General features: G+C 37.7%; 1 pseudogene; it reads right to left on the bottom strand.

The window, feature by feature from the left end:
• Positions 1-217: 217 nt before the first annotated feature.
• LOC142182592 (U4/U6 small nuclear ribonucleoprotein Prp31 homolog) lies at positions 218-1,276 on the bottom strand (annotated as a pseudogene).
• Between the last annotated feature and the right edge of the window lie 11,191 nt (positions 1,277-12,467).

Genomic DNA, 12,467 nt, shown 5'->3' with positions numbered 1-12,467 from the left:
CATTATCCACAGACTTTTGAACCCTGGGCCACTGGCCTTGGGGATTTCTCGGTTAATTAAAAAAATAGAGATAAGACCGTAATTCATGTCAAAATTTACTAAATTTATTCTTGAAGCTCATCATCAGTAAATATAGCTGAGAGTCACAAAATATAATGCTAGTAAGACACACCAGTAAAGAAAAGAAAATCTTATAAGAACCTATTATTGCAAAAAGTTTATGTTATAGTATCCTCTAATGCATTCTGCTAACTTTGTTGGCAACTGATGCTCTGCACCAATCAGTCAAGACACAAGACAAATTATTTTCTATCTGCAAAATTATGACATTTCTCTATCTCTTTACGGAGCTCTTCCCTAAGAGATGTTCCATATTCTCCAGTGGGATGTCTTCCGGTGGAGTCAACACGAGCTGCTAATATTGATTTGACTGCCAGCATTGCATAAGCTCGCAACCTAAGGGCAGGAGGTGGAGGAGTAATCTGAATTATTTCACTTTGTTCAATATAATAAGCTCCTACACCCCAAAGCTGGTCAGAACTAATCTTCGTCCTTTTGGCACCAAGATGCAGGACATCAGAACCACGCATTTTTGACAGGGACCAGAGACCACCAGCAGTAGCCATAAGTTTAGCAGCAACTGCATTCCCAACAACAGCAGAGAGATTCGGAGCAATATATCCCATTCGACTCTCGACAAAATGCACAAGCTTTTCCTTTGCTGAATCAAGAGCAAGGACTCTATCACATGCTTCTATTATCTTTCCAAGTCGCCAACAAGAGAAAACCGTGATGATAGCTGAGGGTAGAAATCCTTCCAAGTCGCTGGCAAGAGTAGTGATATCCCTCTCCTGGCCAATTTTTTTAACAGCCCGGGCATAATCAATAGGGTGATGAACAAGTGACTTCTAACTCAGGAACTTTGAATTGATACTTGTCGCGTATGAAATTGTGGATTAAAACAATTTCATTCTCAATGTCAACTGATAACACACTGCAGTCTATGATCAACTGCTCATCAACGCCACCTAATTTAGGTTTATCATAAGACTCAATTAGGGCAGCTTCAACTTTCTGCATTATCAGAATGTAGCGGCGTGATTTTCGCAGCTCGAAAAAGTTATCTAGGTCATCATAATTTAGCGCCGCACGGAGCAGATTCTTTTCGCTATCGGACAATCCGTCAAGATCATCCAGGAAAGAAGCATCACGAGTTGCCATTAATGGGGATGAAGTTTCGAGCACCATTCTATTATGGAGAGAAGAAAACAGACAAAGTGACAAGAGAAATTAGGTTTTGAAGAAGGAATCCGCTTTTGAAGATATATATAAGTATATATACTGTAAATAGAAAACGGAAGAAAGTATCCTTTGTAAATTATGAAAAATATCCTTTCCTAATGCAAATAGAAAACGGAAAAAAGTATCCTTTGTAAATTATGAAAAACACATTCCTATTCCTAACTTAAATAAAAGTGTTAAATGTCATAAACATCTCCTGACGTCCCGCAACGCAGAAAGAGGCGGGTTTAGTTCAATAGCTACTGGTTCCGGTGAACCCAATAGCTTTTGTCTAAAAGTTATATTTATATTAAAAAATTCATTAAATGTAAAAGAAATATTTTGCTTGGAACCTAGTCTGTTTATCCTTAGTATTGTATATTAATTCGAAATTTTCGTAGGAACCCATAAACCTAAAATCCTGAATTCGCCCAAAATTGATGTAGTGTTCATCTGTGACAATTATTGTATAGAATCAAAACTCATAAAATAAAATAAAAAATAGTGAATAATTATTCTGCAAAAGACATAAAATTGCAGCTGCCTAATAATCTGTTCTTTTTTGCAAAAAGATGTTTAATCTTATTCTTTTCTGTTAAAGAAAATATTCATAAAATTAATTAATTAGAAGAGTTTAATATTAGAAATGGCATGTTGTCAAATTATATTTTATTTATATTAATGAAAAAAGGTAAAAAGAGTGCTACGAAAAAATCAAAAAAATTTGAGAAGAGGTCTCTCAAAGTGTCCCTAAATAAAATAAAAAAAAAGGTTCGGGCTACTTTCGTGGTACGCTTAATACGTATTGACGACAAACTATTTATGAAAATACACACAGACTTTACAATTTGATAATATAATATTTCGGATGTCTTTAAAGCCAAATAAATAATTATTAGAATTGTCACAATTCCTCCAATTATGAATATTTTTTATTTTTCGATTTGAATCTTCACTGGTATTTTCAATAGGACAAAGACTGCCCATTAATTTATTTAGCTCACACATGTATTCAAACTCCTTCTTAAACTACTTCAAATTAAACCACCATATACTCTTGGGCAAGTTAAACATTTGTCAGTCATCTAAAAATAATTATATTCGCTAGCACCTCTCTCTATATATATATATATTAGAGGCTATTATTGTAAACGACTCTATTGGATAATTTTTCCTATCTTCTTGCAAAATACGCTGTTTATTTTCCAGAAACTGAAATAAAGGTAATCTTTGAAGTAGGTATGACCTATTGAGGAGTATATGTACTGTGCATTTCCAGTCATATATGAGCTCCTTTCCCACTCAAAACAATATTTTTTTCTTTATCAATTCTTTGTATAATATTTGAGAATTACGATCAACTGTTAGAATAAACATTATATATATATATATATATATTTAAGAATATAATAAAGAGAGAGGGAGAGAGGGAGAAAATTGCTTATAGAAGTCAATAATACTAATGCTTTACAAACACAACGATCCAAAGTTACAATATTGATAGTAGGTTTTTAACCCTTTGAAAGTAAAATTCTTGTTAAATAAATATTTAAATTTGGGATGAGGGAATATTAAGAATTTGAATGAATAAAAAGTAAATTGCTTGCTTGGATATAAGTTTTTGAATTATCTAACTAGAAAGAATTATTCTTTCTCAAATTCATCTTTTAAGTAAATTTATTTTTTAAGTTGACGTACACAGCTATAATTCTATAAATATACATAAATTTTGTACATTAATAGAAAACATCAGCGATGGAAAGAAATAAGAAACATCAACTCTTAAATTCTATTGCCATTCATGATAATTGTTTTTCCTAGGAGTATTAGAGGATCAATTTTGAACTTGCATAAATCCCAAACCACAAAGTAAAAATCCGCAATATATATCATCTCATTCTCCTGGTTTTAGTCAATGCAGAGAATAGTCATGCATGCCACTGCCAAGTCTATATGATCTGCAAATGCATGTAAATGGTCACCTAACATTCTTCTAGCATGAGGTTAAAGTGTACAGAAAATCAATCTTGGAACTCTTAATCTTCATCTCCTTCTCCATCATATATCCATCTCAGGGTTTCTTTTGGATTCAACATGCATGTAGCTGCTCAGTTCACATTCTAATTATGTGTTTAATTAACATAACAAGTGTTATGGATTTCTTTTAGATGATACCTTGCTTTAAAGAAAAAAGAGAGATTCCCCAGAGGCCAAAATGGGAAAGGCATCAACGTAAACCCATTTCGTGCCGTTGACAGCCAAACAATGTCGGTTTCTACCAAAGCGAAATCCCATGACTGTTTGACCATGTCCAAATCCAACCTTAATTCAGTTCCATGATCGAATCTGATACCAATAATGCATTCATTATCCTGCATGCATGCATTCCAAAACAAGATAATATTAATTAAATCAACAAGAGAAGGCGATGCATCTTAATTAATCTCACCGATCACGTACATATACTTAATTACCTCGTTGGAAAGTACTACGTCTACAGTCGTCGTTCTGAATCTCACTTGAGTGCTGGTGAGTGAGACTATTAATTGACCTTCATTTAAGTAAGTTACAGAAGCATTAATTCAACAATTAACTTAGTGAAATCAAAGAAAAAGACGCTAAATTTGGGTTTAAAAAATTTTTATATATACCTGCAACGTGAGATTTAAAAATCTGTCGTATCCCAATAAGCCCTTGATAAATCTGTTCGGACACGTCAATGTAGGCATCATCCTCAGACTGGATTTCAATATCCACAACGCGTTCACTTCCCTCAACAATTCCTAATTAGGGAAAAACAAAATTCAACATAAATCTACCAAGGAATATATATATATATATATATATATATATATATATATATAGCTAAAAGTACTCAACTAAAACTCCCAAATGGAGATTTGCATCCCAAGAAAACACTAAACGTAACTTTTTCTAGGAGTTAATTAACATCACCAAAAAGAGAATAGGTAGGAAACTAAAAGTTGTGCTAGAAGAGAATAGTATAATCAACAACTTCTATATATATATATAGGAAAGCTTCTCAGGCAGCTAGTGGTAAGCTTATAAAATGCCAAAACTTTAGAAAACACAATTTAGACTGACTGAAATTATACAAGGACTAAAATCGTAATTAAGCAAAAATTTAAGACAGACTTTTGTTTCTTTTTCCAAGAACTCGGAAGATTAGCTGATTAATCACAAGAACTTGCAGATATTATTCAAGAAATTGAAAAGAATCACAAAAGGTTGAATTTTTTCCCCTAAGAAACTAACAACTGAGCATTTAAAAAAACTTAAAATTTCTTTCAAGAAAGTGATTAAGATCAACAAGAACCTAAAATATTTTGCATCACTAAAGTTGAAATCTTTCCAAGAGCTAACAACTAAGCATAATTACAAAAAAAAAAAAAAAAAAAAAAAAAAAAAAAATCTTCAAGAAGCGATTAAGGTCAGCAAAAAGTTGAAATATTTTTTCAAGAAACTGTAAAAAAGTTGAAATGTTTCCAAGAAAAAGTACTCCTAACAACTAAGCATTACACAAAAGCTTGAATTTCTTCCAAGAAATTGACTAACATATCATAATAACTTGAAATGAAAAAGGAAGACAATTAAACAGTGCACTTACGTAGTGGGTCAAGTGATTTGATGCGCATATAGCAGTGTACATCTTCTCCTCGCTCTTCATAGTACGCAGTTATTGAGATAGAGTCATGATCACGAAACGCTCCGACTGCTTGCATTAAATCATTTACGTCAAATTTGATCCGGGAGCAAGTGTTAACATAGGAATAATCTTGTTGAGAAAAACTCGAAATCGGTACTTTTAGGATTGCAACCACAGGAGATCCTTCTGGAGTAACTTGCAATTCGAAGATCTTTTCAGGTCTTTCACATGATCTGATGGTGGCTTGTACTATTGAATTTGAATCATGTACAAGTATTTGGAGAGCCTATAATACGTCTTCCAAATTATTGTGGTACTTCTTTTCTAGTTTAATTTCAAGTATGTTGATTACTCTAACTCTTACACGGCGGCGGCAGCGGCGGCGCAGAGCAAAGTTCGTACTATAACACATGGTGATCACTGTGGAGTATAGAAGGTGAAGTTCCTCTAAGAATCTTTGGAGATAAGGCGGGCAGCTTTTTTAACTTCTAGTAATTTTAATCAAGCGGGCCCGGAGTCGATTTTTGACTTTTTGGGGAAAATGTTTTACAAAAGAAATGAGGGATAATATAGAAGTCATTTTCGAAGAATTGTATAGCGAGACATGCATATAAACTTCACTGCATCATTGATATAACACTACTATGAAACTAGTATATTTACTAAGATTATATTAATTTCATGATAAATGATAAACGATAATCATTCTTTAACTAGGTACGAATATATATATATATATATATATATATATATATATATATATATATATATATATATATATACATACATACATACATACATAAAAGGTCATCTCTTGCTTTAGAAGTCAAATTTGTGTTCCGAGGCCTTAAAAACCTCCTTTTGTCTCACCTCGATTAGCATGCGCAGTCCGGGAGTATATCCGAAAAGCCTTTATGTGAAAATTTGAGAAAAATGTTAATTTTGCCTTTAAAATTGAATTAAGTTGACTTCTGTCAACATTTTGGGTAAACGGACCCGGACCCATGATTTGACGGTCTCGGAGGTTCGTAGAAAAATATGGGACTTGGGCATATGCCCGAAATTGAATTCCGATGTCTCTACCCCGAGAAATGAATTTTTGAAGAAAATTGTTTAACTAAAAAATATAAGGAGTTTAGAAATTGAATAATATTTGAATATGATGGTATCGGCCCATATTTTGGTTTCGGAGTCCGGTACAAGTTTAATATAATATTTAAATTATGTCTGAAAAATTTGGTAAGAAACGGAATTTAAATAACGTGATTCGGAACCTCGGTTGTGAAAATGGAAACTTTAAGAGTTCTTGAGATTTTTCCTTGATTTTGATGCTAAATTCGTAGTTCTAGGTATTATTTTGGTGATTTAATCGCACAAGCAAGTTCGTATGATGTTTTAAGACTTGTGAGTACGTTTGGTTTGGAGCCCCGAGGGCTCGGGTGAGTTTCGGATAGCTTACGGTGTGATTTACACTTAGAAAATCTGGTATAAGTTGTTGCTTCAGGTGTACAAGCATTTTGTGCTTCGCGGTCGTGAAGTCACTCTCGTGATCGCGAAGTGTACTCAAGGCTGGGGTTGGGTTTGTTCATCGCTAACGCGTAGCCATGGCCGCGAACGCGGAGTACTAGGAGGCTGCTCACGCGAACGTGACCGGTGTCACGCGAACGCGTATAGTAAAATGGATGTGGGTTGGGAATCAGTCATTTTTTCTACGCGAATGCGTACAATGGTCCGTGAATGCGAAGGCCAGGGGGCATACCCTTCGCGAACTCGTGGAAGAATTTGTGATTGCATAAGCCTGAGCAAGGCAGCTCTTCGTGAACACGACAGGCCCTTCGCGAACACGAAGAAGGCCTGCCCAGTCTTTTAAAAACAGAATTCAAAACAGGATTAGACCAAAATTTTATATTTTCTTCCATAGAACTCGACCTTGGGCGATCTTTGAAAAGGGAGTTCATCACCAAATCATAGGTTTGTGTTCTTAAACTCATTTCTTTCATTTTTCATCAACACCCATTAGATTTTTAGGCCTAAATCTTGTTCTTTAAGGGTAGAAATTAGAGATTTTAGGAGAATTGGGGATTTTACAAATTTGGGAATTTAGACCTCGATTTGGGATCAGATTCCGAAATTAATTGCATATTCGGGATCGTGGTGAATGCGTAATCGGATTTTGGTCCGAACCTAGAATTTTAATCAAGCGGGCCCGGAGTCGATTTTTGACTTTTTGGGGAAAATGTTTTACAAAAGAAATGAGGGATAATATAGAAGTCATTTTCGAAGAATTGTATAGCGAGACATGCATATAAACTTCACTGCATCATTGATATAACACTACTATAAAACTAGTATATTTACTAAGATTATATATATATATATATACTATATTAAAAGTGGGAAGCCCTTAAGTCAAAAGTTAAATTACTAAAATACCGCTCCTTATTTACTAACCTAACCCATTAATTTAAATATTAAAAATTGAAAAACTACAAATCGATGCAAGTGACATACGCCTACTTTTAACACCCAAGCAAGCAAGGTTTCATATGGCCCTTCTTTAAGATATATTTCCATGCACAAGCCTCCATTTATAATCTATTTAACTATTCTTATTTTCCGTAATTTTGTAAAGTCCTGTTTATATGAATAATATAGTAGATAATTTTAAGTTATGACTATGTTACTTATATCTCCAAATTGTTATCAACCACTGAGTTCAAAATTCAATTCTAAAGGTAGTATGATTGGCATAGACTTCTGGTTAATTTGGAGGTCTAAATGTGATGACCCAAAAGGTCATCACTTACTTTAAATTAAATTCTGTATTTTTGAGGCCTTAAAGACCTTATTTATTATCACCTCGATTTGTGTGCGCAGTCCGGACGCGTAGCCGGAAAGCGTAAATATGAAAATCTGTGAAAAATGATAAATTTTGATTATAAAATGAGCTAATTTGACTTCGGTCAACCTTTTGGGTAAACGGACCCGGACCCATGATTCAACGGTCCCGGAGGGTCCGTGGAAAAATATAGGACTCGAGCGTATGTCCGGAATCGAATTCTGAGGTCCCAAGCCCGAGAAATGAATTTTTAAAGGAAATTATTTTCTAAAATTATTTAAGGAAATTTGATTAGAACAGGATGGTATCGGGTCCCTATTTTGGTTCCGGCGCCCGGTATAGGTCTTATATATGATTTAAGACGATCCTATAAAATTTGGTGAAAAACAGATGTCATTTGACGTGATTCGGACCTAAATTACAAAAGTTGATGTTTTACGAAGTTTGAGAAAAATTCTTTGATTTTGAGGTTTAATTCGTTGTTATTGAGGTTATATTGGCAATTTGATCGCACGGATAAATTCGTATGATATCATTGAGTTAGTACGTGTATTTGGTTAGGAGCCCCGAGGGTTCGGGGGAGTTTCGGGTAGGTTCCGGGGTGTCTTAGGCTTAAACATGGTTATTGGAGGTTCAGAAAAGATGCAGCTCTCTGAACCTGCTAGTGCGGTCCGCACTGGCTTTGTGTTGTCCGCACTGGTGATTGTGCGGCCGTAGTTGATTTTGTGTCGTCCGCACAGGGAGTCTGAGAGGCTGTGCGGTCGCAGTTAATTTTGTGCGGTCCGCACAGGGGGTCTGAGAGGATTATATTAAGACGGGATTTTCAGTTATTTTTCATTTTTTAAAACCTCAAAAACATAAGAGGCGATTTTTCAAATAATCTTTCTTCTCCAAAATATTGGTAAGTGATTTCTAACTCGTTTTCTTCAATCGTTAACATCTTCTCACATGATTTCAACTCAAATCAATGATTTTCATGGGGGAAATTGGGTGTTTTGGGTAAAACCTAGGTTTTTCAAAAAATGGGGATTTGGACCTCGATTTGAGGTTCTATTTCAAAACAAATCATATATCTGGGTTCGTGGGGGAATGGGTAATCGTGTTTTGGTTCGAACCTTGAATTTTGACCATGTGGGCCCGGGGGCGATTTTTAACTTTTTGGGTAAACCTTTAGAAAACTCATTTTCATGCAGTACAATTGATTCATTTAGCATTTATTGATGTAATTAAGTAATTTGTGACTAGATACAAGCGAATTGGCGGTGGATCAAGGGGTAAAGCTATAGTTGAATCTTGAGTTGTGTTCGTGGTACCGAGGTAAGTGTTCGGTGTAACCTTAGCTTGAGGGATTAGGAGTTGAGTCCTATTTTCTATTTGCTTCTTATTGAGTACGACATATAGGCATGGTGACGAGTATCTATACGTTGGTATCGAGCATGACCGTGAGTCGTAAATTAATATTTGTGGTATTCTTAAATGATACTATGGATGCTTTAGTGGGTAAGTTCTTGGTATTGAGCAAAGACTTAGTTTATTTATTATGATTGAGCAATGGTGATAACTGAGATGACTAGGAGTTGAGTTAAGATTGGTTATAGTTGATTCTCCCTTGCCGGGACATATATACTTGTACTGTTGAATTCCCTTGCCGGGATAGTGTAGTTTATTGTGGATCCCTTGCCGGGACTATTATTATGATTATTGTTGACTATATATTTGGATCGGGTTGCATGCCGCAACAGTTATATATATTTAGATCAGGTTGCACGCCGCAACAGTTATATATATTTGGATCGGGTTGCACGCCGCAACAGTTATATATATTTGGGTCGGGTTGCACGCCGCAACAATTATATATATTTGGATCGGGTTTCATGTTGAAACAGTTATATATATTTGGATCGGGTTGCACGCCGCAACAGTATTAAACGATAAGGTATCGGGTTGCACGCCACAACTGTATTATTTTTATATTGTTGTAGATATTGAAATGTCCTTTCATATTTCTATTAAGTTTATGTCGGATTTGATATGTTTCCACGAAGTATGTACCCCCTCCCATTTAAACTGTTTATTCTTGTTTATTTTCCGTCGTACATTATATAATTGCACAGGTTTATCTGGAGTTTGGTCCTAGCCTCGTCATTAACTCGTCGGGGTTAGGCTAGACACTTACCAGCACATGGGGTCGGTTGTGCTGATACTACACTCTGCACTCTGTGCAGATACCGGAGCAGCAATGGGAAAGTATCACTTGGGGAGCCAGCCTTCAGTCCACAGAGACCCCGAGGTAGTCTTGCAGGCATCCGCAGGCCCGACGTCTCTTCTATCTACTTATATGTTCTGTTTTCATTTGTATCCGAGGCAGTTTGTATTCGTTTTCTTCAGACATCTGTATGTAGTATTCATAGGCAGTCCATGAATATTGTGACATCGGTTTCTGGGTAGAGACTTATGTTGATATTTTCGTACTAATTTTGGCATTATATTAGTCTAAGTCTTCCGCATATTTTCGTCTTCCGCTATTATTTAAATATTGATCACCTGTTAATACAAGCTGTTAAAACGGAGTAAAATGATAGAGTTAAGAATTTCTAAATTTCATAGCTTGCCTAGCTTCTACGAGTAGGCGCCATCACGACTCCCAAGGGTGTGAAATCCAGGTCGTGACAAGTTGGTATCAGAGCCCTAGGTTACATAGGTCTCACAATTCACGGACAAGCATAGTAGAGTCTGAGGGATCGGTACGGAGATATCTGTATTTATCCCGCAGAGGCTACAGAGTTAGGAAAACTTCACATTTGTTCTTTCTTGTCGTGCGGTGTCATTTCTCAATGCTAATTGAATTTCTACTATGTTCTTTCGCAGATGGCGAAAACACGTGCTTTCTCATCCACCGCTCAGCAGCCCAAGCCCCCAACAGTAGTTCCCACGAGGGGCAAAGGGCGAGGCCAAGGCCGTGCTAGAGGCCGAGGTAGGGGCAGAGCTCAGCCCCGAGCAGATACACCAGTGGCGGAGCCTCAGGTTGATTTTGACGAGGAGGTTCCGGCCCCAACAGTTCTGGTGGGTCCAACTCAGGTCCCAGAGGGGTATATTGCTACCCCAGTTCTTCAGGATGCTCTAGTCCGACTAGTGAGCCTCATGGAGAGTGTCACCTGGGTAGGTTTGCTTCCCGTAGCACCAGCCGTCTCTCAGGCTGGAGGAGGAGCCCAGACTCCTGCTACTCGCACTCCGGAGCAGGTAGCTCCTCAGATTCAAACTCTATCGATTCAGCAAGTTGGAGTAGTTCAGCTGGGTGTGGTAGCTCAGACCAGTGATGGAGCGGCTATATCTATCGATGCTTTGTGGAGGCTGGACAGGTTCACCAAGCTCTTCACTACTACTTTCAGCGGTGCATCTACTGAGGATCCCCAGGATTATCTAGACAACTGTTATGAGGTTCTCAGGAACATGGGGATTGTTGAGACCAATGGGGTCGATTTTGCTACATTTCGCTTGTCTAGATCTGCCAAGACTTGGTGGAGAGATTATTGCTTGGCTAGACCAGCCGGATCGCCAACCTTGACTTGGGAGCAGTTTGCATAGTTATTTCTTGAGAAGTTTCTCCCCATTACTTAGTGAGAGGCCTATCAGAGGCAATTTGAGCGTCTCCAGTAGGGTTCCATGACTGTTACCCAGTATGAGACCAGATTCATCGACTTGGCTCACCATGCTCTTGTCATCCTTCCTACAGAGAGAGAGAGATAGAGGGTGAGGAGGTTTATTGACGGTCTTATTCAGCTGATTCGTCTTCAGGTGGCTAGGGAGGTTGGGAGTGAGATTACTTTTCAGGAGGCGACCAATGTTGAGATGGTCCTGTCATAGGGAGATGGTCATGGGTCAGACAAGAGGCCCCGTCATTCAGGCAAATTCATGGGTACCTCGTTTAGAGGTATAGATTCATATGGTAGAGGCCATCCTCCTAGGCCTTTCCAGTCAGCACTTCAGGTTTCTCACGATGCTTCAGGTAGTCGTGGTCCTCAGATGTGGTATTCTGATCAATAGTCCTATAGTGCACCACCAGCTCCTATTAGTGCACAGCCGCTCCAAAGTTTTTAGGGTGGTCATTCAGGTCGCCAGGATTATCATCAGTTTCCTCAGTCGCAACACTTAGGTGGATGCTATGAGTGTGGTGAGTATGGTCATATCAGGAGGGCTTATCCGAGATTGGTGGGTACTCAGTCGTAGCAGCAGGGTCCCCGTGCTATAGTTCAGGCACCAGGTGTTCCACAGCCCGCCCAGCCAGCTAGAGGTAGGGGTAGAGTTGCTAGAGGTGGAGGTAGAGGATTTAGAGGTGGAGCTAAGACCGCTAGAGGTGGAGGCCAACCAGCTGCAGGCCATCCCAGAGATGTAGTCCAGGGTGGTGGGGCCTAGCCCCGATGTTATGCCCTTCTAGCCAGGCCCGAGGCTAAGGCTTCAGATGCAGTTATTACAGGTATGGTTCTGGTTTGTGATAGAGATGCTTCAGTGTTATTTGATCTAGGGTTTACGTACTCATATGTGTCCTCTTATTTTGCACCATATCTGGTTATGCCTAGTAATTCTTTAAGTGATCCTATTTATGTGTCTACGTCGATGGATGATTCTATTGTGGTAGATCGAGTCCATTATTCATGTATAGTTGTGATTGGGGGTCTTGAG

The sequence above is a fragment of the Nicotiana tabacum genome, chromosome 7 (genome assembly GCF_000715075.1).
Source record: "Nicotiana tabacum cultivar K326 chromosome 7, ASM71507v2, whole genome shotgun sequence".
NCBI classification, from domain to species: Eukaryota; Viridiplantae; Streptophyta; class Magnoliopsida; order Solanales; family Solanaceae; genus Nicotiana; species Nicotiana tabacum.
Note: the sequence above shows the minus strand (reverse complement) of the source record. Positions and strands in the feature narration are given on the sequence as shown.